This window comes from Schistocerca cancellata, chromosome 7 (genome assembly GCF_023864275.1).
Source record: "Schistocerca cancellata isolate TAMUIC-IGC-003103 chromosome 7, iqSchCanc2.1, whole genome shotgun sequence".
Classification (NCBI taxonomy): domain Eukaryota; kingdom Metazoa; phylum Arthropoda; class Insecta; order Orthoptera; family Acrididae; genus Schistocerca; species Schistocerca cancellata.
Window position 1 is genome coordinate 587,197,177 of NC_064632.1, and position 22,505 is coordinate 587,219,681.

The following is a 22,505-nucleotide window of genomic DNA, read 5'->3' on the forward strand; positions in this document are numbered from 1 at the left end:
CCAGTCTACATTTTATATCATCTCTACTTCGACCATCGTCAGTTATTTTGCTCCCCAAATAGCAAAACTCCTTTACTACTTTAAGTGTCTCATTTCCTAATCTAATTCCCTCAGCATCACCCGACTTAATTTGACCACATTCCATTATCCTGGTTTTGCTTTTGTTGATGTTCATCTTATATCCTCCTTTCAAGACACTGTCCATTCCGTTCAACTAGTCTTCCTAGTCCTTTGCTGTCTCTGACAGAATTACAATGTCATCGGCGAACCTCAAAGTTTTTATTTCTTCTCCATGGATTTCAACACCTACTCCGAATTTTTCTTTTGTTTCCTTTACTGCTTGCTCAATATACAGATTGAATAACATCGGGGACAGGCTACAACCCTGTCTCACTCCCTTCCCAACCACTGCTCCCCTTTCATACGCCTCGACTCTTACAACTGCCATCTGGTTTCTATGCAAATTGTAAATAGCCTTTCGCTCCCTGTATTTTACACCTGCCACCTTCACAATTTGAAAGAGAGTATTCCAGTCAACATAGTCAAAAGCTTTCTCTAAGTCTGCAAACGCTAGAAACGAAGGTTTGCCTTTCCTTAGTCTTTCTTCTAAGATAAATAGTAGGGTAAGTATTGCCTCACGTGTTTCAACATTTCTACGGAATATCTATAGTTGATGGTATTGTGGAGAACAATGTACTAGATCGTGAAAAATATGTTTCTCCTGTTTCAGTATAACATTCCCGTATAACACTTACGTCGCCTTTGTTGGAATCACTGTTAACAATCTCCACATACTCGTAGTTTACAGATAGACAGTTAAAACTGTATACAGAGAGAACATAACTCCGTATTGAGAGTCTGGCAGACTCACTAGCACACCAGTCACTTTACGAGTATTCTTATTAACCCTGCCGACAAAGAGCAGAACGTTGTTAAACACCACACTGCAGCTATTCTGTAAGTTATTAGTTAGCTGACACTACATGATGTGACTGACGCAGAGTACACAGAACACATAGTTTGTTAGACTACAATACGCTTAGTCTTGCGCGGGTTCGAACACACGATCCATTCTGCGTTTGTGTATTGTATCCTCCAGCCTACTACTAGGTCTGCAGCTTTGCTTCCGCCCTTTTTTTTTTTTTTTTTTTTTTTTTTTTTTTTTTTTTTTTTGAAGTTTGGGGCTTTATTGTGAAAAACTTTCAAAAAGTTATGATTCATAGTATTGCCCATCGCTGGCCACTACGTTCTCCCATCTTTCGGATAGCATACTGTAAGAGGTCCGAGCAGATGTAATTTCGATGTATTGCTCATGCACTGTCTGCGATATGCAAGGTCTCTGACCAGAGAGCAGTGTTGACTGCAGTAGGAACTGTGTAGCTGTAGCAGTAAGTTGTTGCTAGTCTGTAGTCTGCTCTGGTCTGGTATGGTGTATCGTGTTGGCTGGCCCTGTCGCGGTGCAGCGATGCCGGAGCCTGAGTATTATTGTATAAGGTAAAAAGCAGCCTCGCGCATATGTATTACTGTTATCTCAAGTCGCATGTAAATGTTTTAAAACTCTCGTAATAATAATCTTCCTCATAAAAAGTAACTTTTAACAACCATTCATTTCAATTTAAAGAATTTACTAATTTCTCCCATCCATGATCATCCCGATTATTGCAACAGAAAAATCAGTTGCTTCCTTTCATAAATGACAGATAGGTCGGCCAGCATTGCACAGAGCTGTGCCGGAAAAATTTGTTGTAAGAGCAGATATATCCGTCGACTTCATTGAGGTAAGAATTTTTCCTTTTTTATTCAGAATGATCTTTCAGGGCCATGACGCAGCACTGCTGTCGTCCAAAATTCACCAGGTTAAATTCACAGTGAATTATTGAAAGGTCATAAGTGAGCGACAATTTAATTGAGAGGTTACTTATATTGTTTTATTACCAGGTTACTGAATTTATTTTTTTATTGGGACGTTACACTGAATGTGAACGACATAATTATAATTTTTACTGTTGAGAGATTTAGGAATTTTTCTGTTTTGAGGTTGCGCTAAATGTGAATGAATTTTGAGCTTAGATTAAATCAGAAAGAATTTTGTGGGTAGATTAAATGTAAACTAATTTTGTGTGAAGGTTAATGTGAAAAGAAGTTTGTAGGGAGGTTATAAATGTAAATGAATTTTGTGGGGAGGTTACACTGTGAAAGAATTTTGTTTTGAGGTTACACTAAATTAGAATCATATTCATATTATTTACTTTATTTTGTGGGGTGGTTACAATACGAATCCCGTGGCGGAAGAACTGGGCGTCTTTTGTGGGGATCCATGAATCGATACAATTTTACACTTGTTCATATGACAGGAAGTGCTGGTCAGCCAGACTGTATGCCACTGATCGAAAAAGGTGGTAGTCAGAGAGAGCAACGTATGGAGAATACGGCTGGAGGGATTGGACTTCTCATTTCAATGTTTCCATGTATGTTTTGACGGGTTTTGCGACATGGGGTCGAGCACTGACCTGCTGCAAAATTACCTTTACGTGTCTATCGCTGTGTTGTGGCCGTTCATATTTCAGTGCTGGGCTCGAACGCATCACTTGCTTTCGATAATGATGTCCTGTGATTGTCTTCGTCTGTTTCAGTAGCTACGAAAACGTTCTGCCTTCCACCGCCATGTCGGTCTCCGACATTAAAATCACCATCCTTAAGTCGTTGAAAACGTTCTTTGCCCGTTCTTCCACTAATAGTTCCATCACCATTGGTCTTACCCAGCATTTTAAGAGCCACAGCCGCAGATTTCATCATGTTGAAGCAGAAAATTAAAACTTCCCGCAAATGGCGAGAAACGCGTTCGTAAGTTGACGTACTTAATCGATAATAACCTTATGATACAATCACAAATCGACTAATATTTGCTTATTGTATTACACCTATGATCAACCACCCGAACCCCACTTGCCGCTACTGCCGTCTATTGCAAAACGGCGGAAGCAAAGTTGTAGACCTAATAATTCCATGCTGCTTAGCCAAAGAAGACGTGAATGTTTGTCATAGTCACGTGTCTGGACACTTTATAAAATGTGCAAGGTGGTTACCGATAACTTTGTTGACTCCTGGACTTGTCATTTGTTATAAAAATTCGTTATAAATCTTTGCTCTACAATTGGAGCTCATCCACTTGAAACAGTCTATTCCATTTGTCTTATCGTTGTCCACACTCACTCTGCTGCTTCCCTAGCGATCTCCTTCCATGCAGAATTCGTGGTTCTTATTGAGTAGTCACATATTTTGATTTTATTAAAAATCCGACAAAGCCTTGCGTTATGTCTAAATCCAAGAGGAATTGTCGTCTTCAAGTAGCTCATACAATATTCCAGGCACCCCTTCCATGAGACCATCCAATTTAATGTCGGTTAAGTCCACTTTATAGGGTATAGCCAGAAGAATTTTATATTTTTTCGAAATTGTTTCCAGCACTTCCTTGCCGATTTTGTCAAATATTCCTCTTGCTGTCACACTGTCGTTCCCATGTAGGAGAAAGTATAGCTTCGTCTTGACACCATGTCTTGCAGTGACGAATATGGAGAATTTACTAGGTATATAATAATTAAATGAGCCACACATATCCGTCTTTAACATTACAGATCGTCCCTTCTCTAATGGATGACAGTCAACTTGATCACAGATTTTAACTAGCATAGTGTTATCGCAAGACGGTTCTGTAGTAGGAGGAAGCAAACTTAAATTCTTCTTGTCAAAGGCATACTATTTTCAGTATAATTTATGTTGCTAATGTCAGAAACAAGATTGTCCAGTTTCTCCAGTAATAACCATAAGCCGTAGCGTTCATTGGTTGACCTTTTCTTCCCTCCCAAATTGCTGGGGAGTGTTAAGTACATTGATGGATTCCATGTTGACACTTTCAGCTGCCACGGGAGACTGATCAGTTGTTGCTCTCAGACTTGCTTTTGATCCGGCCGCTGTGACCGAGCGGTGCTAGGCGCTTCAGTCCGGAACCACGAGGCTGCTTCGGTCGCAAGTTCGAATCCTGCCTCGGGCATGAATGTGTGTGGTATCCCTAGGTTAGAAAGGTTTAAGTAGTTCTAAGTCTAGGGGACTGGTGACCTCAGATGTTAAGTCCCACAGTGCTTAGAGCCATTTGAACCATTTGAACTTCCTTTTTTATTCTAAGCATCCAAGATGGTCTGTGACACATTCTAAATTCTGTTGTACTTGAAATCCAATTGTAAACTCCTGGCTTAATAGCGCTATTTTATGTGCAAAGTGTCCATGGATGGAGGGAGGGACTGCCCCTCATGAGTCCGTACCATACAGTCACACATCGCATCCAGGCACAGCGCTACACTACACCGTCTGTCTAATGCGCTGTATCACGCCACCCGAAACCAAGTTCGAGTACAGCGCTATACTCTACAATGTAAATACTGCGCTGTTCCACCCTGTCTGAAACCGCATACAGATACAACTACACACTCTACTGTGCAGATGTTGCTCTGTACTCTCCTGTCCAAAAACGTATTCAAGTACAGCGCTGTAGTACACATTCTGGCTAATGTGCTGGTTCTATCCCGTACTTAAAGGTGACCCTCGCGAGGGGCAGTCCCTACCTTCCTCCCACGTAAACTTTGCACATAAAATAACGCAACTGAGCTAGGAGTTTACAACTCACTTGCAAGTACAACCAAATGTACAATGTGTGACCGGAAGATCACGTGACCGGATATTTAGAGTATAAGAGGAGGCCTGGAGCTGCAACTGATCTGTCTTCCGCCGTAGCTGGAAGTGTCGACATGGATTCCATCAAGTTGCTTAACTTCCCTAAGCTACGAGAACATTTGTTTGTCTTATTCGTTAATCTGCCAAAAATCCTAAGACATTCCGTATTTAGAATGCATGTATTTTGAATTAATTAGTGTAGTTGGAGCCGGCCGGTGTGGCCGTGCGGTTCTAAGCGCGTCAGTTTCGAACCGCGTGACCGCTACGGTCGCAGGTTCGAATCCTGCCTCGGGCATGGATGTGTGTGATGTCCTTAGGTTAGTTAGGTTTAAGTAGTTCTAAGTTCTAGGGGACTGATGACCTCAGTAGTTAAGTCCCATAGTGCTCAGAGCCATTTGAACCATTTTTAGTGTAGTTGGATGATCTTGTAAAGTAGCAGAAACCAGGTAGCTGAAAGCGTAGCGACCCCTGTTCTTGCCTATATGAAATACAGTTCTCAACACTCTCAGGCAGGACACTGACCTAATCCTTCTCCATACTGAAATTAGCCAAGTGCTCAACAAGAACGTGAGCGTCATATTTGCCTAAGTTACGAAAGAAAACGGGTGTGTGTCACGGTAATAGGTGCACCATGTTGCATGTGTTATGCGCGGCGCCACGCTACCTTCCCGTATGGTGACAGTGGTCCCTACGAGGAGTTTCCGCTTTTCTGTCTAACGGCAGCCCACAAATATGGCAGTCAACCGCGTTATTGTACAAATTTTCTTTCTCCTTTGATTTGGTCACGTGGAGGCTGTCGCCTTAAAGCTTATTAACCTCACATGAAAGCTTTTCGAGCTCAGTGAGAAGCCACACCGCAGGATTATCCCCGACAAAAGATTTGTGTCGTTTAAGACTCGAATCACAGGGTGGTGCAACTTGATACGCTGCCTCCTTTAGTTCGTGTTTTTCTTTGAAAGCAGTATGTGGGGCTGTAGGGTCACCTTCGCACTGGGTCACAGGAAAGAGGAGGCATTCGAAGCCGGCATACACCACAAAACGGGCATCGCTCCTGATGGTGAACAGTGCTAAACTTGATAGATTTCTTTTCTTCAGTAGGCATAATAACACGTACCAGTTCCTTGTGAGCGTAATCTGCTAGATGCTTTGCCAGAAACTTGTCTGAGAAAAAGGCATTGACACATATTAAGCAAATATGCGGTTTATACACGTGTTTCCTAATTTGGGAGGAGATGAAATGGGACACGACGCTGATCCCGCAATAATGATAATTGTCTTTTTCCTTTTTTTCGTCAACAGACAATAGCAACACGTTCACATGCATGTTACGCTAACTGGTAAATAGAATGAAATTGCTAACCCCACGATAGATGGGTCCCATCCTACAGTGGAACATTAATGGGTTCAGGACACAGGTGGAGGAACTGAAACACCTAGCACAGGAACGCTGCCTATGCTTTTGTTTGCAGGAAACACATTTTAAAGTCACTGACGCTACAGGCCTTTATCCACAAAATGCTACACGGCTATATCCTTCGCCGAAAGGATGACCTGACTGGGAACAGAACTAAGGGGGGTGGGGGGGTTGCTGTGTTTTTCAATAATACACATCACTCCTCCGATCTCTCCTTGGTTACTGACGTACAGGCAACAGCAAAGGATAGGGCCCCTCCACGCCCACACCGACGTGGTGACCAAACCAAAAGTTCTACTGTCACCTCCGTATAAGATGTTAGTTTTCGAATCAGTAGTCACAGGATGCGGGCTGTGATGTTGTCCATCTGGGTATGATTACTCATTGACATGGTTCATCGGGAGACAGAAAGTGGACGAAAGCGATCGAAGGGTAGCGGTTTGTAAGGGCAGAGGGGAAGAAAGTGCCAAGGCAAGCGCCGAGTGGAAAAACCTCTGCGACAGTAGGACGGGTAGTAGGGGCAGCAGCGGCTTGCTAGCTGCGACAGTCCATGAAAGGTGAGCTCATGTTAGTGCGAGGTATCGTGCAATGTTATCTTTGTCGCTGCAGATGCTCGTTGTAGGGTCTGCTGCAGAGGCTGTGTCCCTGTAACAGTCCGAGGTCGTCATGCATTAGTGGGCGATCGGCCATAGATCAGCCCACAGTTTAGGGGGTGTGTGTGGCTTGTTTGAGTGTTGTGTACAGTACGGCTTTCTTGCGATTGCCTGCTTTTCGGCGGACGAGCATCTGCTGTTGCCAGTAGTAGCTGTGTTCCACGAGCTCGCCAGTACTGTTGTGTTAGCGTACTATGGACCACAGATGTTTAGTTCCTTGCTAATAGCGTCTTTGGTCTATTATGCTTGCATGGGAGAGAGTGTCACAGAAATGATACAGGATCTGGGCTGGAAATCATTAAAAGAATGGCGCTTGTCGTTGCGACGGAATCTTTTCACGAAATTCCAATCACCAACTTTCTCCTCCGAATGCGAAAATATTTTTGACACCGACCTACATAGGGCAGAACGATCATCTCGATAAAATAAGGGAAATCAGAGCTCGTACTGAAAGATATAGGTTTTCATTCTTTCCGCACGCTATATGAGATTGGAATAATAGAGAATTGTGAAGATGGATCGATGAATCCTCTGCCAGGCAGTTAAATGTGATTTGTAGAGTATGCATGTTGATGTAGATGTAGATCAATGGTTGTAGTCGTAGTTCCCCAGAGAAAGAATAAACGGGTTACGCGAGTGTCTCGTGTTTCTGTACAGTCGTGTGCAGAGTTTTTCTAACACCTGCAAGAGGGTATCTAGCCGATATTCCCGGTGAAGATCCGCTGTGCGTGTGTAAGGCGGAGCATTGCTTATGGTTGTGAGTACTTTGTTCTGTATGAGCTGCAGACGGCGCAGGCGTGTGGACGCAGCGTATCCCCAGACGGGAGCAGCATACGTCATCAGAGGTCTAACAAGTGTGGTGTACATGGACCTGGACACCCTCCTATTAAGTGTGCTACGCCTTTTAAGCATAGGATAGAGTTGTTTGAGCCTCGCGCTCGATTTGTTGGTCATGTGTTGAATGTGGTCCCCCCGGAGTAGTTTCCGGTCCAGCCAGACACCAAGAATCTGACCTTCTCACGGAAACGTATCGGGCGTGCATGTAGTATTGGGATGCAGTCTTAATGTTTGCGCAGTAGTTTCGGTCTTCTACTGAAGAGAACGGCTTCGCAATTGTCGACGTTTACTCTAACACGCCATTTCACCTACCAAGGCTCTGCCGCTCTGAGTGCAGTCTGTAGTCGTGAGTTAATGATCTTGCGCGAGTATAGCAGTGTCATCCGCTTAGATTGCCACCATCGTGTTGTGTGTAGCTGGAAGGTCATTAATGAAGAGGTCAAACAGTATGGGCCCTAGGATGCTTCCTTGGGGTGCTCCAGCCTGAATACCGTGTCGAGTTGATTGTTTGCCCTGCACGTCAGTGTTGAAACTCCTGTCCGTTAGATATGAGTGTATGAGACGAACGAACCCGACGGGGAACAGTGCGTCACTGAGTTTGTGTATGAGGCCGCTGTGCCACAGCGACCCTTCAGTTGAACTTACGAGTATAGTGCAGAGGTCAGAGGAATTGGCTGCACCTATGAGTTCTGCAGACGAGTGTGTGTGTGTGTTTATTTTAATCATTCTCGTCTACATTTAATTTACCTGCTATGCATATGACGGACACCATTCTAAGTTTTAGAGACTCAATGAGGTTTCAGATCCTTTTTTTTTACTCCAAACTGTCGTAATTACCACACGTGAGATATCTGAAAGCCAGAAACAAGAAGGTGCTGTATACCATAAAGTGCCTTAGCCACATGTCTTAGGGAGCAGATAGAGCGTGTCTGCTCCAGTTTTGCAGGGTTCTTGTGCGTTCATGGCTAGACAATGAGTGCATAGTGTACAGATCAATGAGGCCTTCCTAACTGAAGATTACTGACCCTATCCTCCGTGAGCAGATTAGGCCGGCCACAGGACCAGCCCTGTACCCACTCACTGCACGGAGGCTGGGGAATCACCACTCACCATCTGGCGGCAGCTCCTCAGGATGCCCCAGGCACGCGCAGCTCCAACTTCGCCTGCACACCATACTGTTGCTCGTCCGCCCCTGGAGCGCCTTTGTCCAATCGTCCACGACGAAAAAGGGATTTGGGATCCATGTGTCGCATGCGCTGCAGTCACTTGGTGTGGAACAGTTGCAGCTCCAAACCCAGGGTTTGCAGTAGGGCAGTACAGCAGAGAAATTTTAGATTTTTAGTGCAGTACAGGAGAGACTGCACTGCAGCATACATTTTTAGTACATTACTTTCCGTCATTTTAAACGAAGACCACAAGTCTACAGCTGTCTTTACGGATGTTTTGAAACAGGGGGACTCCATAGCTTGCTATGCTGCTTTCCCTGATCGTGTCCTCAAGGTCTGACGGTCTGGAGACTTAACTGTATTCGTCGCAGAACTGTATGCAACCTTGAGGGCACCGGAGCTGATGAGGTGTGTTCCGGGTGCCAAATTCCTTGTCTGTTCCGATTTTCTGAATGCCCTTCATTCTCTATAAAGTTTGTGCCCGGCAGATAAAGTGGTCCAGGACGCGACTTCCAACTGCAATGACTAGGGATGGAGCTGTCTTTCTGCTGGGTGCCGGAGCACATAGGTATTTCGAGGAACGAAAGGACGGATGTAGCAGCCAAGGAGGCGTGTAGTGAGCATCAGTTATTTCAATCTGCGTGCTATCACCTCGCTGATGAGGTACAGTCATGTGTCGATGGGGAGTGGCTGGAAGCGATTGATACTAGCCTGCGTCTACTAAAGCCCACTACGCAGCTGTTGCATGGGCCACAGTCCGATGACACACGGTTTCTTGCTCCAGCGTGAGGAGCCTCCACCATGTGGTGCTCGTAGCGTACAGATCACTGTGCGCCACATTTTACTAGACTGTGTTCAATTTTCAGACCAGAAAGCAGCGGCAGATTTCCCGGCAGATTTTCCGGGAAATCTGCCCTCTATTTTATATGACGGTGAAACGAATCTGGTTCAAATACGATAAATACTAAAAATAAATAAAACCTCAAGGGACACGCAGAGGTTTAAATGCTATTGCGGGCGAGTGGTTGCTGAACCAGGTGACGCTGGAATGTGAGGGCTGAAGCCACGCAGTGACTGCCGGCAGTCGGCTAACACCAAGTAGTCATGACCGTAAACGTTTTAAACAATGCACAGGCAGCCTGGAATAAGTCGGGCAGAGCGACAGCACCACTAGTCTTTAGCATTCCGGCACGTCTGGCAGCCTGTTCCTGCGATTTAGACGCCGGCGTTTCCGATCGGCGTACTTCAATGAATAGACAGGAGAAGAAAAATCTGTTCTAGAAGGTTCCACGGGAGAAACAAAACCTGAGATTGTAGTTGGAGCCTTTTAGATTAAAGAGACTCGGACTACGAACAGGTTGTACTAAGATTATGCCGCCGGCCGAAGTGGCCGTGCGGTTAAAGGCGCTGCAGTCTGGAACCGCAAGACCGCTACGGTCGCAGGTTCGAATCTTGCCTCGGGCATGGATGTTTGTGATGTCCTTAGGTTAGTTAGGTTTAACTAGTTCTAAGTTCTAGGGGACTAATGACCTCAGCAGTTGAGTCCCATAGTGCTCAGAGCCATTTGAACCATTTTAAGATTATGCCCTTATTTGGGAGCGGTTACCACGGGTGAGCTGGTGAGCCAGCTATTTTGGAGAGTAGGGCTTTTGTCTGAGCCCTAAAACTGGGAAGACTTCTGTCAGAGCCCCCGGGTTAGACGGAATTTCTGCTGCAGGCGTTAGCTAGCGCACTGAACTTTGCTGTAGTTTTTAGGCGCTTTTGAACTTGCCATCTTAGACTGGGAGTTCTCATCTTGCGTTTGTTGTTGGCACTGGAGCGATTTAGCCAGAGTTTGTGTGTAGTAGTTTCTGGACCGTAGTCTGCAGTATGAGGGTTTAGGTTTCAGTGCATTGTGGGGCTGCATCTTTGTTCGCACTGAACAATACTTCGAGAGTTGTCGCTGTCGTGTCCTCCTCACTCGTCTCTTATAGGGTGCCTAAAGGATGCTGCCTTCTCAGATAGCTATACAAAAATTCAAGCAAATCACATTCATATTTTTATTACAATAAAGAAGATTGACAATACTTAACTTGGGATTTACAGCGAGTTGTCGCAAGCGATGGGCGATATGCAAATAGTCAGTGTCCTTCACTATATACGAGAGCAGTTCAATAAGTAAATCAACACATTTTTTTTCACGGCCAATTTTGGTTGAAAAACCGGAAATTTCTTGTGGAATATTTTCAAACATTCCCGCTTCGTCTCGTATAGTTTCATTGACTTCCGACAGGTGGCAGCGCTGTACGGAGCTGTTAAAATGGCGTCTGTAACGGATGTGCGTTGCAAACAACGGGCAGTGATCGTGTTTCTTTTGGCGGAAAACCAGGGCATCTCAGATATTCATAGGCACTTGCAGAATGTCTACGGTGATCTGGCAGTGGACAAAAGCACGGTGAGTCGTTGGGCAAAGCGTGTGTCATCATCGCCGCAAGGTCGAGCAAGACTGTCTGATCTCCCGCGTGCGGGCCGGCCGTGCACAGCTGTGACTCCTGCAATGGCGGAGCGTGCGAACACACTCGTTCGAGATGATCGACGGATCACCATCAAACAACTCAGTGCTCAACTTGACATCTCTGTTGGTAGTGCTGTCACAATTGTTCACCAGTTGGGATATTCAAAGGTTTGTTCCCGCTGGGTCCCTCGTTGTCTAACCAAACACCATAAAGAGCAAAGGAGAACCATCTGTGCGGAATTGCTTGGTCGTCATGTGGCTGAGGGTGACAATTTCTTGTCAAAGATTGTTACAGGCGATGAAACATCGGTTCATCACTTCGAACCTGAAACAAAACGGCAATCAATGGAGTGGCGCCACACGCACTCCCCTACCAAGAAAAAGTTTAAAGCCATACCCTCAGCCGGTAAAGTCACGGTTACAGTCTTCTGGGACGCTGAAGGGGTTATTCTGTTCGATGTCCTTCCCCATGGTCAAACGATCAACTCTGAAGTGTATTGTGCTACTCCTCAGAAATTGAAGAAACGACTTCAGCGTGTTCGTAGGCACAAAAATCTGAACGAACTTCTCCTTCTTCATGACAACGCAAGACCTCACACAAGTCTTCGCACCCGAGAGGAGCTCACAAAACTTCAGTGGACTGTTCTTCCTCATGGACCCTACAGCCCCGATCTCGCACCGTCGGATTTCCATATGTTTGGCCCGGTACCGTGCAGGCATACAGGCACTCATTTCAAGGTGGCGTAAGGCCGTAGCATTGAATGGAGATTCCGTTGAAAAATAGTGTTGTGTAGCTAAAAGATTGGGGAATAACCTGGTGTATTTCAATGCTGAATAAAACAACCCCTGTTTCAGAAAAAAAATGTGTTGCATTACTTATTGAACTGCCCTCGTACAACGTCCACGTAAGCATTCACACTCGCTCATAAGTCCCTGCTGTCGTTAATATCACTGCTCATCTAGGCCTCTGTTAGTGTCCCTCTTCTACTGTCCGCCGAGGCTGGCAGGAGCGGCGTTTATATTCTCCTCGCACAGAGGCCGCTCCTGTGGTTGTGCGCTCCCAGCCACCGGGCTATTGGCTGACGTCGCCTCACAGCCTTCTCTGCTCTTGCGTTCTTCATCTTCGTGCCGTGGCTTGGCGTTAGGCCGGAACAGTCACTGCACTCAGCGAGCACACTGTTTGAGATGGGAAACAGCTATTCCATTAGGCATTCAGGGCAGACAGTGTAAATTTCTAGGACCACTTGTAGAAGTTTTTCCACGGAAGCTTCAGGTTAATTGATTGGAGTAGACTGTTCTAGTCTTCTGTATGGAAGCGAAGTCAGTCATTCCGTGTAGAGATTCTCATGTTGTATTATTCACTACTGGGCAGAATTAGGCAGAAGACGACCAATGTTCTGCAGTCATTTCATTCTTTTATGTGTCCACTGGACTTTTGTAACTTGTTTATTCAGCATATTGATTGAATGGGTTTATTTCAAATCAGTTGTGTATTCAAGAATAGAATGTGTCTATTCAGTAGAAGCATAGTTTACCCTTCATCATTTGATTTGCTGATATGTTTTGTGATTACTAAATAAATTCCAGAGAATGTAGTTGATCTTTACCAGCAGGGCATGGGACTGAGTATTTGATCATCCTCACGTTAACTGGAACAGTCCACTGGATAAGTTGATGCTTCAAGGTAGTCACACTGTGGAACAGTTAATGCTCGTCCTGAAGTATTCATGAGTGACAGAGCCATCCTTCAAGATAGAGCTTAGAATTCCATTCCGTAATTAATACAGTCATAGATACTCTTCGTTTACATGTCTCGAAACTGCGCAGTAGAGAGGCATAAAACTGCACACAAAGATAACTACAACAAAGCAAACTACTGCAGATATTGGACTATTGAAAATACAAGGTTTGCCCTAGAAAGCAATGCATTGTATTTTTTTTTCAACAATTTTTTATTGAACATAATGAGAATTACACACACAGATGAGTGATGTTTTATCTACACACCCTACCCACGTAATCTCCAACCCGTTCTACGGCCTTCCTCCAGCGCGAAACAAGGGCGTGTATGCCCTGTCGGCACCAATCCTTGTTTTGTTGTCTTGGTGGCGGAGCCAATGCTTCATTGTGTGATTCACCTCCTCATTGTCCTCCAAATGTCTTCCACGAATGGCATCCTTTAATGGCCCAAACAAAAGGAAGACAGAGGGAGCTACGTCAGGGCTGTAGGGTGGATGTGGTAACACTGTCCAACCCAGTTTTGTGCTGTATTCAGCAGTCCTCGGACTTATGTGGGGCCGAGCGTTATCGAGTTGCTGCAAAACATCTCCTGGTATACTGTGGCACCGAAGTCGCCGGAAGCGCATCTTGAGTTTTCTTAATGTGTTGACATATGCATCCGAATTAATGACATATGCATCCGAATTAATGGTTCCGCCTCTTAGCATCACATCAATGAGAATCACACCTTCACAGTCCCAGATCACGGTGATCATGACCTTACCGGTGGAAGCAGTTGCTTTGAATTCTGTCTTCTGTGGGCATTGGGAATGGTGCCATTCCATCGACTGTCGTTTTGTTTCGGGCTCTAAATGGTGAACCCAGGTTTCATCACCTGTCTCAATCTGTGACAGGAAGGTCTCCTTCTCAGCTTCAAAACGTTGAGATAAATCAAGACAAATGTTTTTTTCTGTGCGATTTGTGATCTACCTTAAGACACTACGGGACCCATCTTGCACACACTTTTGAATATCCAAGAGTGCGGATAATTGCATCCACACTTCCTTTGCTGATTGACAGATGCTGCGCCAACTGCCCAGTCGTTACGCGTCTGTCCTCGCGAATGACATCAGCTCCCTGGGTTACGTCAGGTGCGACAGCCGTGGATGGTCTCCCCGACCGTTGCAAATCGTGGAGCTCCGCCGAACCGCACTCTAGTGACCTCACCCTCCGTGCCCAGCGACTAACTGTACTTCTGTCGACAGCAGATGCTCCATGGACTTTGCACAAGAGTTTGTGAATATTCACCACAGTTTCTTTCTCTGCAGTGAGAAATTCAATGACGGCACGTTGCTTGTAATGTATGTCACCTGCAGACGCCATTTTGAAACTGTCCTATCTCTCGGAAGTGATGGGAACCTGGCGCTCTCATTCAGGAGACTTCAAATAATAAACACGTAACGTTTCGCATTCGTAGAGTTGTTTTCGGCTGAGAAAAAATGCGGTCCATTACTTTCTGGGCAACCCTCGTAGTACAACTTTGCCTTGATCCTGTCGCGCATGGCGAAGGGAATTAGGGGGCGGTGGGGCGATAAAATTTAAGTATTGGTGGCAGCTTAAGATGGACATGGGCCACGAAATTTTCTGCCCTTAGGCAATTATCAAACACCTGGTTGTGCAATCTGTCGGGTGTCCAAATCTCAAAAGGGGGCAGCCTGGAACACTAAATGGACTTTTTCAACGATCTGGAATCCCAAAAAAGAAAAGGTTTCTAGCCCTAAAATATTTTGCTTCAATGGTGAATTTATCACTGAGAACGTAAGCTGCTGTTTCACATTCACATAACGTGCTGAGACGGACGTTTGCCCCTGTTTGCTATTAAGATTCTACTTGACATAGTGGTCGTTGTAATGCAGGGCAGTCCAAGAGTTAGAAAGACTTCGAGTTTATTAAGGTGACTGTTGCCCTCAGGTTTATGTGAAACTCAGCTGATCGCTCATCCGCGACCAACGTTACTAGAACACACTGGGACTGGGACGATGGCTGTGGGGCTGGAGACAGTCTTCAAGTCGAGGGTAGCACCGGGACCTCCGTCGACAGTCCTCTGGCTCGCTGACTGCCACAAACTGATGCCAAATGCCCAAATTTTGGCATACACCATATTTGGCATCTACGTATAAGCAGTCCTGCCTAACAAGCACAAAATGGCAATGGCAGAGGACTGCCGGATCTCCCTTTGAGCAGAAACAGGTGCAGAAGGTGTGCGATGCAAGAGGAAGGTGCGGTTGTCTGGTCAAACCTTCGGGGCCCTGGGAGCAGTTTAAGGCACTTGTCTAACTACGCCACCTGCCATTTGTGGGGAAGCTTGTCCCTTGCCGCTCTTGTATGGTCATGTGATTCAGCAGTCTGGACGACTTCGGCTAAAAAGTGACCAGACAAAGCCAATGCCCCATTTTTGACTCGGGGTTGGGTGTTAACCGGAGGATCACGCCCCCAATTAGCGAGTCTGCATGCGAGCTAGCACAAGGTGGACACTCAAACTGGCACTTCCGCGAGAAACCTTGCAGGGTCGGCGATCCACGTAGCTAAGACAAAATCCCACGTACCTTCAGCTTCATTTGCACACTAGTGATATGGTCACTTACAATGAAGGAAGTACGCACTATTTTTTTGCTAAAACATTTCCGTGTCTGAGCGATACAGATAGCCATACCATAGGTGCATCCACAATGGAGGGGTATCTATTGACAGGCGAGACAAACTTGTGGTTCCTGAAGAGGGGCAGCAACGTTTTCAGTAGTTGCAGGGGCAACAGTCTCGATGATTGACCTATCTGGCCTTGTAACATCAACCAAAATGGCCTTGCTGTGCTGATACTGCAAACGGCTGAAAGCAACGGGAAACTACAACCATAATTCTTCCTGAGGGCACCCAGCTTTACTGTATGGTTAAATGATGATGACGTCCTCCTGGGTAAAATATTCTGGAGGTAAAATAGTCCCCCATTCGGGTCTGGACTACTCATGAGGTCGTCGTTATCACGAAAAAAAGAAAAAGACTGGCGCTCTGAGGATCGGAGCATGGAATGTCAGATCCCCTAATTGGGCAGGTAGGTTAGAAAATTTAAAAAGGGAAATGCATAAGTTAAAGCTAGATATAGTAGGAATTAGTGAAGTTCAGTAGTAGGAGGAACAAGTCTTCTGGTCAGGTGAATACAGGGTTATAAATACAAAATCAAATAATAGTAATGTAGGAAAACGTTTAATAATAAATATAATAGTAAGCTACTATGAACAACATAGTCAAGGCATTGATGTTGCCAGAATGGACACGAAGCCCACACCCACCACTGTAGTACAAGTTCCACAGATGATGAAGAGATTGAAGAAATATTTTGTAACGTGTAGTTACTTCTGTGTAAAGTGCTGGTGGGTATAGCTATTTTGTGATTGCGCGCAAGTGGATAACGTATCGTGATTGCGCGCAAGTGGATAACATATCTTAGTGTCTTTTCAAGCCCAAGGTGGTAAACAGACGTTCTACATAGCTATTAATTTTGGACCGGTAATACCGCCATGGTTACGTGTGAAACCTCTTAAATTAATTAGAAATTCTGCTGTGACATAACAAGAATGCACAAATCGATATAAGTGAGAATTTGGCATTTTTTTCTAAAATGTCAACACAACCTCTCCCTTTTTCATTCTACATTTAATTTATCACTGCTTTCAGGGTTCAAATGATACATAACAAGCAAGTTCAATTACTTTCAACTCTCAACAAAATAATTAACATTTAGACATTGAATATCTGATTACTAAATCTTTATTTCTATATATGAGAATGTTATAACTAGCAAAACAATTAAATCTTTTTCAGTGAAATTTACATTTAAGTTGTCATAGCTGTTCAATGGACTAAGTTGGTGGAGAATGAAATTTTATCTATTAAACTAATCAAACTCTCATGTGCTCAATGGAGGGTGTGCTAGTATTCAATTCTTGAAATTCTATATTCAAAGTGTAAGCAGGTTGGAGTGAGCAAACTCTCGACTCAACATTTAATGTCGCCTAATGCACGTTGGTACTTTACCAACTGGGAACTGTGGCGGTGTTGTCTCTGTGCTGGATCTTAATCGCTAAGTCCCTACCCTGGCCTTGACTGAATCACTCAGTCTCAACTTTCCTGCATTCTGTAGAACATTAAATTTTCCTTAGTCGAAATAACGGCTATTGCACAGTCGCTAAGGGATGGAGTGACGTGCACAATGCTGTGCCTACAAAAATTCCCACAGGAATATGAACTACCACTTTACATCTGTTGCTTTGATACGTGAAGCGTACTGCCCTCACTTCGCAGACGTAAAGGTCTCAACATTTTCCACACATAGATGTTACCCGCTGTGAGACGAAAGAGCTGTTAATTTAGTGACTCTCCCCACCATGTCTCTTTTCCATCACACAGTGTGTCTTCAGCCAACTGCTTCCTCGTTATAGGTGAATTTTTATTTTTCTTGCCGGGTCGTCATTGGGCTTGTTAATGCTGTCTAGCCACTTACCCATGGCCTTGACTGTGTTTATTTAAAAGGTATTATATTGTTCTCGCCTTATTTCTTTTTGCACTGCAGCTGGGCCTTCTTTTGTTAATGTTAATTGGGGTTTCCCAATGCCATTAGCCACGTGCACAGTCCGCCTCCAACTGCATTCACTTTATCTCATTTACACATGCCCATGCCAGCCGTTGTGGCTGTGCGGTTTTAGGCCCTTCAGTCCGGAACCGCACTGCTGCGACAGTTGCAGATTCGTATCCTGCCTCGGGCATGGATGTGTGTGATGTCCTTAGGTTAGTTAGGTTTAAGTAGTTCTAAGTCTAGGGGACTGATGACCTCATATGTTAAGTCCCATAGTGCTTAGAGCCATTTGAGCCACATGCCCATGTCGTTATAAGGTTGGTTATTGTTTTGTTATTCGGTACATGAGATTATTACAATTGCTTTCTGTTAGCAATATAGAGTTATTTTCTGGGGATTTTATTGTGTATCGTAATTATGAAGCTCGTGTAATGTCCGAAAAATGCGGATGCCTTACAGACGCTGGCCCTTTAATTCGAAGTCTGGCTTTACATGGTGCTGTCTATCTAGATGATTACTGTTTTGTCCTTAGAGTCCTTTATAGCAGTTCTGATTAATTTAATTCTACAATCTTTCGTTTGTCTTACATCTAATGGTTTGTCCACTCTTTATCTTGTCCTATTCTTTTTTTTATAATTCCAGGCATTCCGCAGTTATTAAACGCTCATGATGTTCTTTACATCTTTTACATTTATACTCCGCAAGCCACCCAACGGTGTGTGGCGGAGGGCATTGAAGCTAAGGAAGCGTTATTTTTTCTATTATCTATGGTCCTAACACATCTCTTACTTTAATTAAATTGTTATCATATCAAAAATAATTAATCATTTTCTGCATAATGCAAACTTTACATTCATTCACATTATTTATCTTTACAAACATGTTTTATTAATATCTACAATACACAAATATTAGATTAACTGAATAAACTTTACATATGAAATGCAAAATATAAAAACATGGTACATTTTTTAATTACATTACAATTTACAAGTGGAATTACCAAACACAATGAATTACAAAAATACAAATGTGCAGTGGTACAGGTGTGATTTATTATTTACTGGTATTTCAATTCTTTATTCAAATGAGTGTCTTTCTCACTATTTTTACAATATTACGATGCATTTGCCACATGCATCACTTTTTGTGTTACACTTTTGGGCAGGGTTTCTTCACGATTCTTCTGCTGTTGATTAGTGGTGGCTGATGTGGATAGTCAGTTGTAGACTCTGTTGTTGCTGAAGATCATCGGCGTCTACAGTCCTGAATGGCTGATTACGACTGCTATCACATGGTCCATTTGTCCAAAGCACTATCATGATGTAATGACTGAGGTGTCCTTATCTCTTTTTTGGTGTAGTTGCCATTGAGGTGTTTGAGTGTAATTCCTCAACGATTGTTTCAGGTTGATGTATGAAGTCGCCAATGTGTAAGTTTGACCACCTTTATTCATTGAATAAGTTAATTGTTGTGGTTTGTTGATTTTGCTAAATCTCATCCTGGTTTAAGGTAAGGGTGGGGAAAGAATCCTCTGTCTTCTGCCCTTATCTTGGGACCCTCTCTTCTCTTCGTTTCTTGCTGTATCTTCATCTCTTCTTCCTTGGAGCTTGTGACTTCTCAGGCATATGGATAGGAATTGTTGTTCAGTGAAAATTATTTGAAAGTATTACCAGTTATGTTTGTTATGAGATATGAAGTTTGAATGGATCACGGAAGTGATAATCTGGCTTCAGATATACATTTGCCCATTAGGTATTTAAGAGAAATATTCTCGTGTTTGTTTTTCCCAGGTGGTCATAATGATAATGCGGAGCTTGTTTCCGGTCGCTGCTATTGTTGTGGTTGCTATTATCCGTCGCTAATGGAGTTCGCTTGCCTGCGGCGCATGTGTGTGCCCCTTGTCTCGTGCTGTCGCTGGATTTCCCCAGTCCTTTCGGTTATGGGGTGAGGCATGAGACACATTCCTTAACATCCACCCTAATGTAAGGCAAGAGTCAGGCAATTCTTTCCTCTGGTAGCTGGTTTGATGCCAATGCCATGTAGTGCAATTGTTTACTCTCTCACTCAGACCCTTAGCTTCTCATCAAAAAATGGTTCAAATGGCTCTAAACACTATGGGACTTAACATCTGAGGTCATCAGTCCCCTAGACTTAGAACTACCTAAACCTAAGTAACCTAAGGACATCACACACATCCATGTCTGAGTCAGGATTTGAACCTGCAACTGCAGCAGCAGCGCGGACCCAGACTGAAACGTCTAGAACCGCTCGGCCGCAGCGGCCGGCACTTCCTATTGGCCGGCCGCGGTGGTCTCGCGGTTCTAGGCGCACAGTCCGGAACCGCGCGACTGCTACGGTCGCAGGTTCGAATCCTGCCTCGGGCATGGATGTGTGTGATGTCCTTAGGTTAGTTAGGTTTAAGTAGTTCTAAGTTCTAGGGGACTGATGACCAAGGATGTTGAGTCCCATAGTGCTCAGAGCCATTTGAACTTCCTATCAACTTTGCACTTATTACATCACCTTGGTTGCTTCTTCCTTCCCCAGACGATAGTAATGACGTGACCCTGCGTCTTCTGTATCACCTCATGACCACTAGTTACAAGTCTTTTTTCAAAATGTACAGTAAAGTCAACATCATATAATTACACGGATAACATAACAAATATGAACATTTACATCGAATAATTACATAGATAACCTTGTACCTGAATACGTCAATGAATGAAATGAAGGATATTAGATTTTTTCTCAGTACTTTACACGAATTTATCATTTCCATACTTTGCATTACTTTATTTTGACTTTTTATAGTGGTTCCTTCACTTCATGTATGAGTATCGATTGGTGATGTGTGGATTTGTTAGTTAGTTCTCTATGCTATTAGTTTCCTTTGAGTAATTTTTTTCTGATCTACTTTAATGATTTAATTGATTAGTATTAATGTACTTATTTTTGAATAATTACTTGTTTGTAGCTCTTCTTATCTGCCTCTTGATTTCTGCTGCTTCCTGAAGCATATATATGGTTTTTCTGTAACATCTGTGATCCATTTATTTTTATTTTGTTTGCTAATTGCCATATAATTACTGTAATAAATTTTATTCATTATAAGCTTTTAAGGTGGCTGACGTGGTGTAGACCTTTTATACACTCCTGGAAATGGAAAAAAGAACACATTGACACCGGTGTGTCAGACCCACCATACTTGCTCCGCACACTGCGAGAGGGCTGTACAAGCAATGATCACACGCACGGCACAGCGGACACACCTGGAGCCGCGGTGTTGGCCATCGAATGGCGCTAGCTGCGCAGCATTTGTGCACCGCCGCCGTCAGTGTCAGCAAGTTTGCCGTCGCATACGGAGCTCCATCGCAGTCTTTAACACTGGTAGCATGCCGCGACAGCGTGGACGTGAACAGTATGTGCAGTTGACGGACTTTGAGCGAGGGCGTATAGTGGGCATGCGGGAGGCCGGGTGGACGTACCGCCGAATTGCTCAACACGTGGGGCGTGAGGTCTCCACAGTACATCGATGTTGTCGCCAGTGGTCGGCGGAAGGTGCACGTGCCCGTCGACCTGGGACCGGACCGCAGCGACGCACGGATGCACGCCAAGACCGTAGGATCCTACGCAGTGCCGTAGGGGACCGCACCGCCACTTCCCAGCAAATTAGGGACACTGTTGCTCCTGGGGTATCGGCGAGGACCATTCGCAACCGTCTCCATGAAGCTGGGCTACGGTCCCGCACACCGTTAGGCCGTCTTCCGCTCACGCCCCAACATCGTGCAGCCTGCCTCCAGTGGTGTCGCGACAGGCGTGAATGGAGGGACGAATGGAGACGTGTCGTCTTCAGCGATGAGAGTCGCTTCTGCCTTGGTGCCAATGATGGTTGTATGCGTGTTTGGCGCCGTGCAGGTGAGCGCCACAATCAGGACTGCATACGACCGAGGCACACAGGGCCAACACCCGGCATCATGGTGTGGGGAGCGATCTCCTACACTGGCCGTACACCACTGGTGATCGTCGAGGGGACACTGAATAGTGCACGGTACATCCAAACCGTCATCGAACCCATCGTTCTACCATTCCTAGACCGGAAAGGGAACTTGCTGTTCCAACAGGACAATGCACGTCCGCATGTATCCCGTGCCACCCAACGTGCTCTAGAAGGTGTAAGTCAACTACCCTGGCCAGCAAGATCTCCGGATCTGTCCCCCATTGAGCATGTTTGGGACTGGATGAAGCGTCGTCTCACGCGGTCTGCACGTCCAGCACGAACGCTGGTCCAACTGAGGCGCCAGGTGGAAATGGCATGGCAAGCCGTTCCACAGGACTACATCCAGCATCTCTACGATCGTCTCCATGGGAGAATAGCAGCCTGCATTGCTGCGAAAGGTGGATATACACTGTACTAGTGCCGACATTGTGCATGCTCTGTTGCCTGTGTCTATGTGCCTGTGGTTCTGTCAGTGTGATCATGTGATGTATCTGACCCCAGGAATGTGTCAATAAAGTTTCCCCTTCCTGGGACAATGAATTCACGGTGTTCTTATTTCAATTTCCAGGAGTGTATTCTTTCCCGTTCTTGGGTGCACCAATTCCACTGCATTGGCCTGAACTACCTTTTTAATTACCATATGTCCTTTACACATAAGATAAAATTTATGACAAACCTGTTTCTCTTTATTTGATAGCAAGTGAGTTCTAACAAGAACCAACTGTCCCACCGTGAATACTCGTGTGGACGCACCTCTGTCTGCTTTGAGCTTCCGTTTTTCCGCTGCTCGTTCGATGTTGTCAAGTACCACTCTTATTATCTGTTGGTGTGATGGTCTTCTGGATGGGGGGGGGGGAATCACAT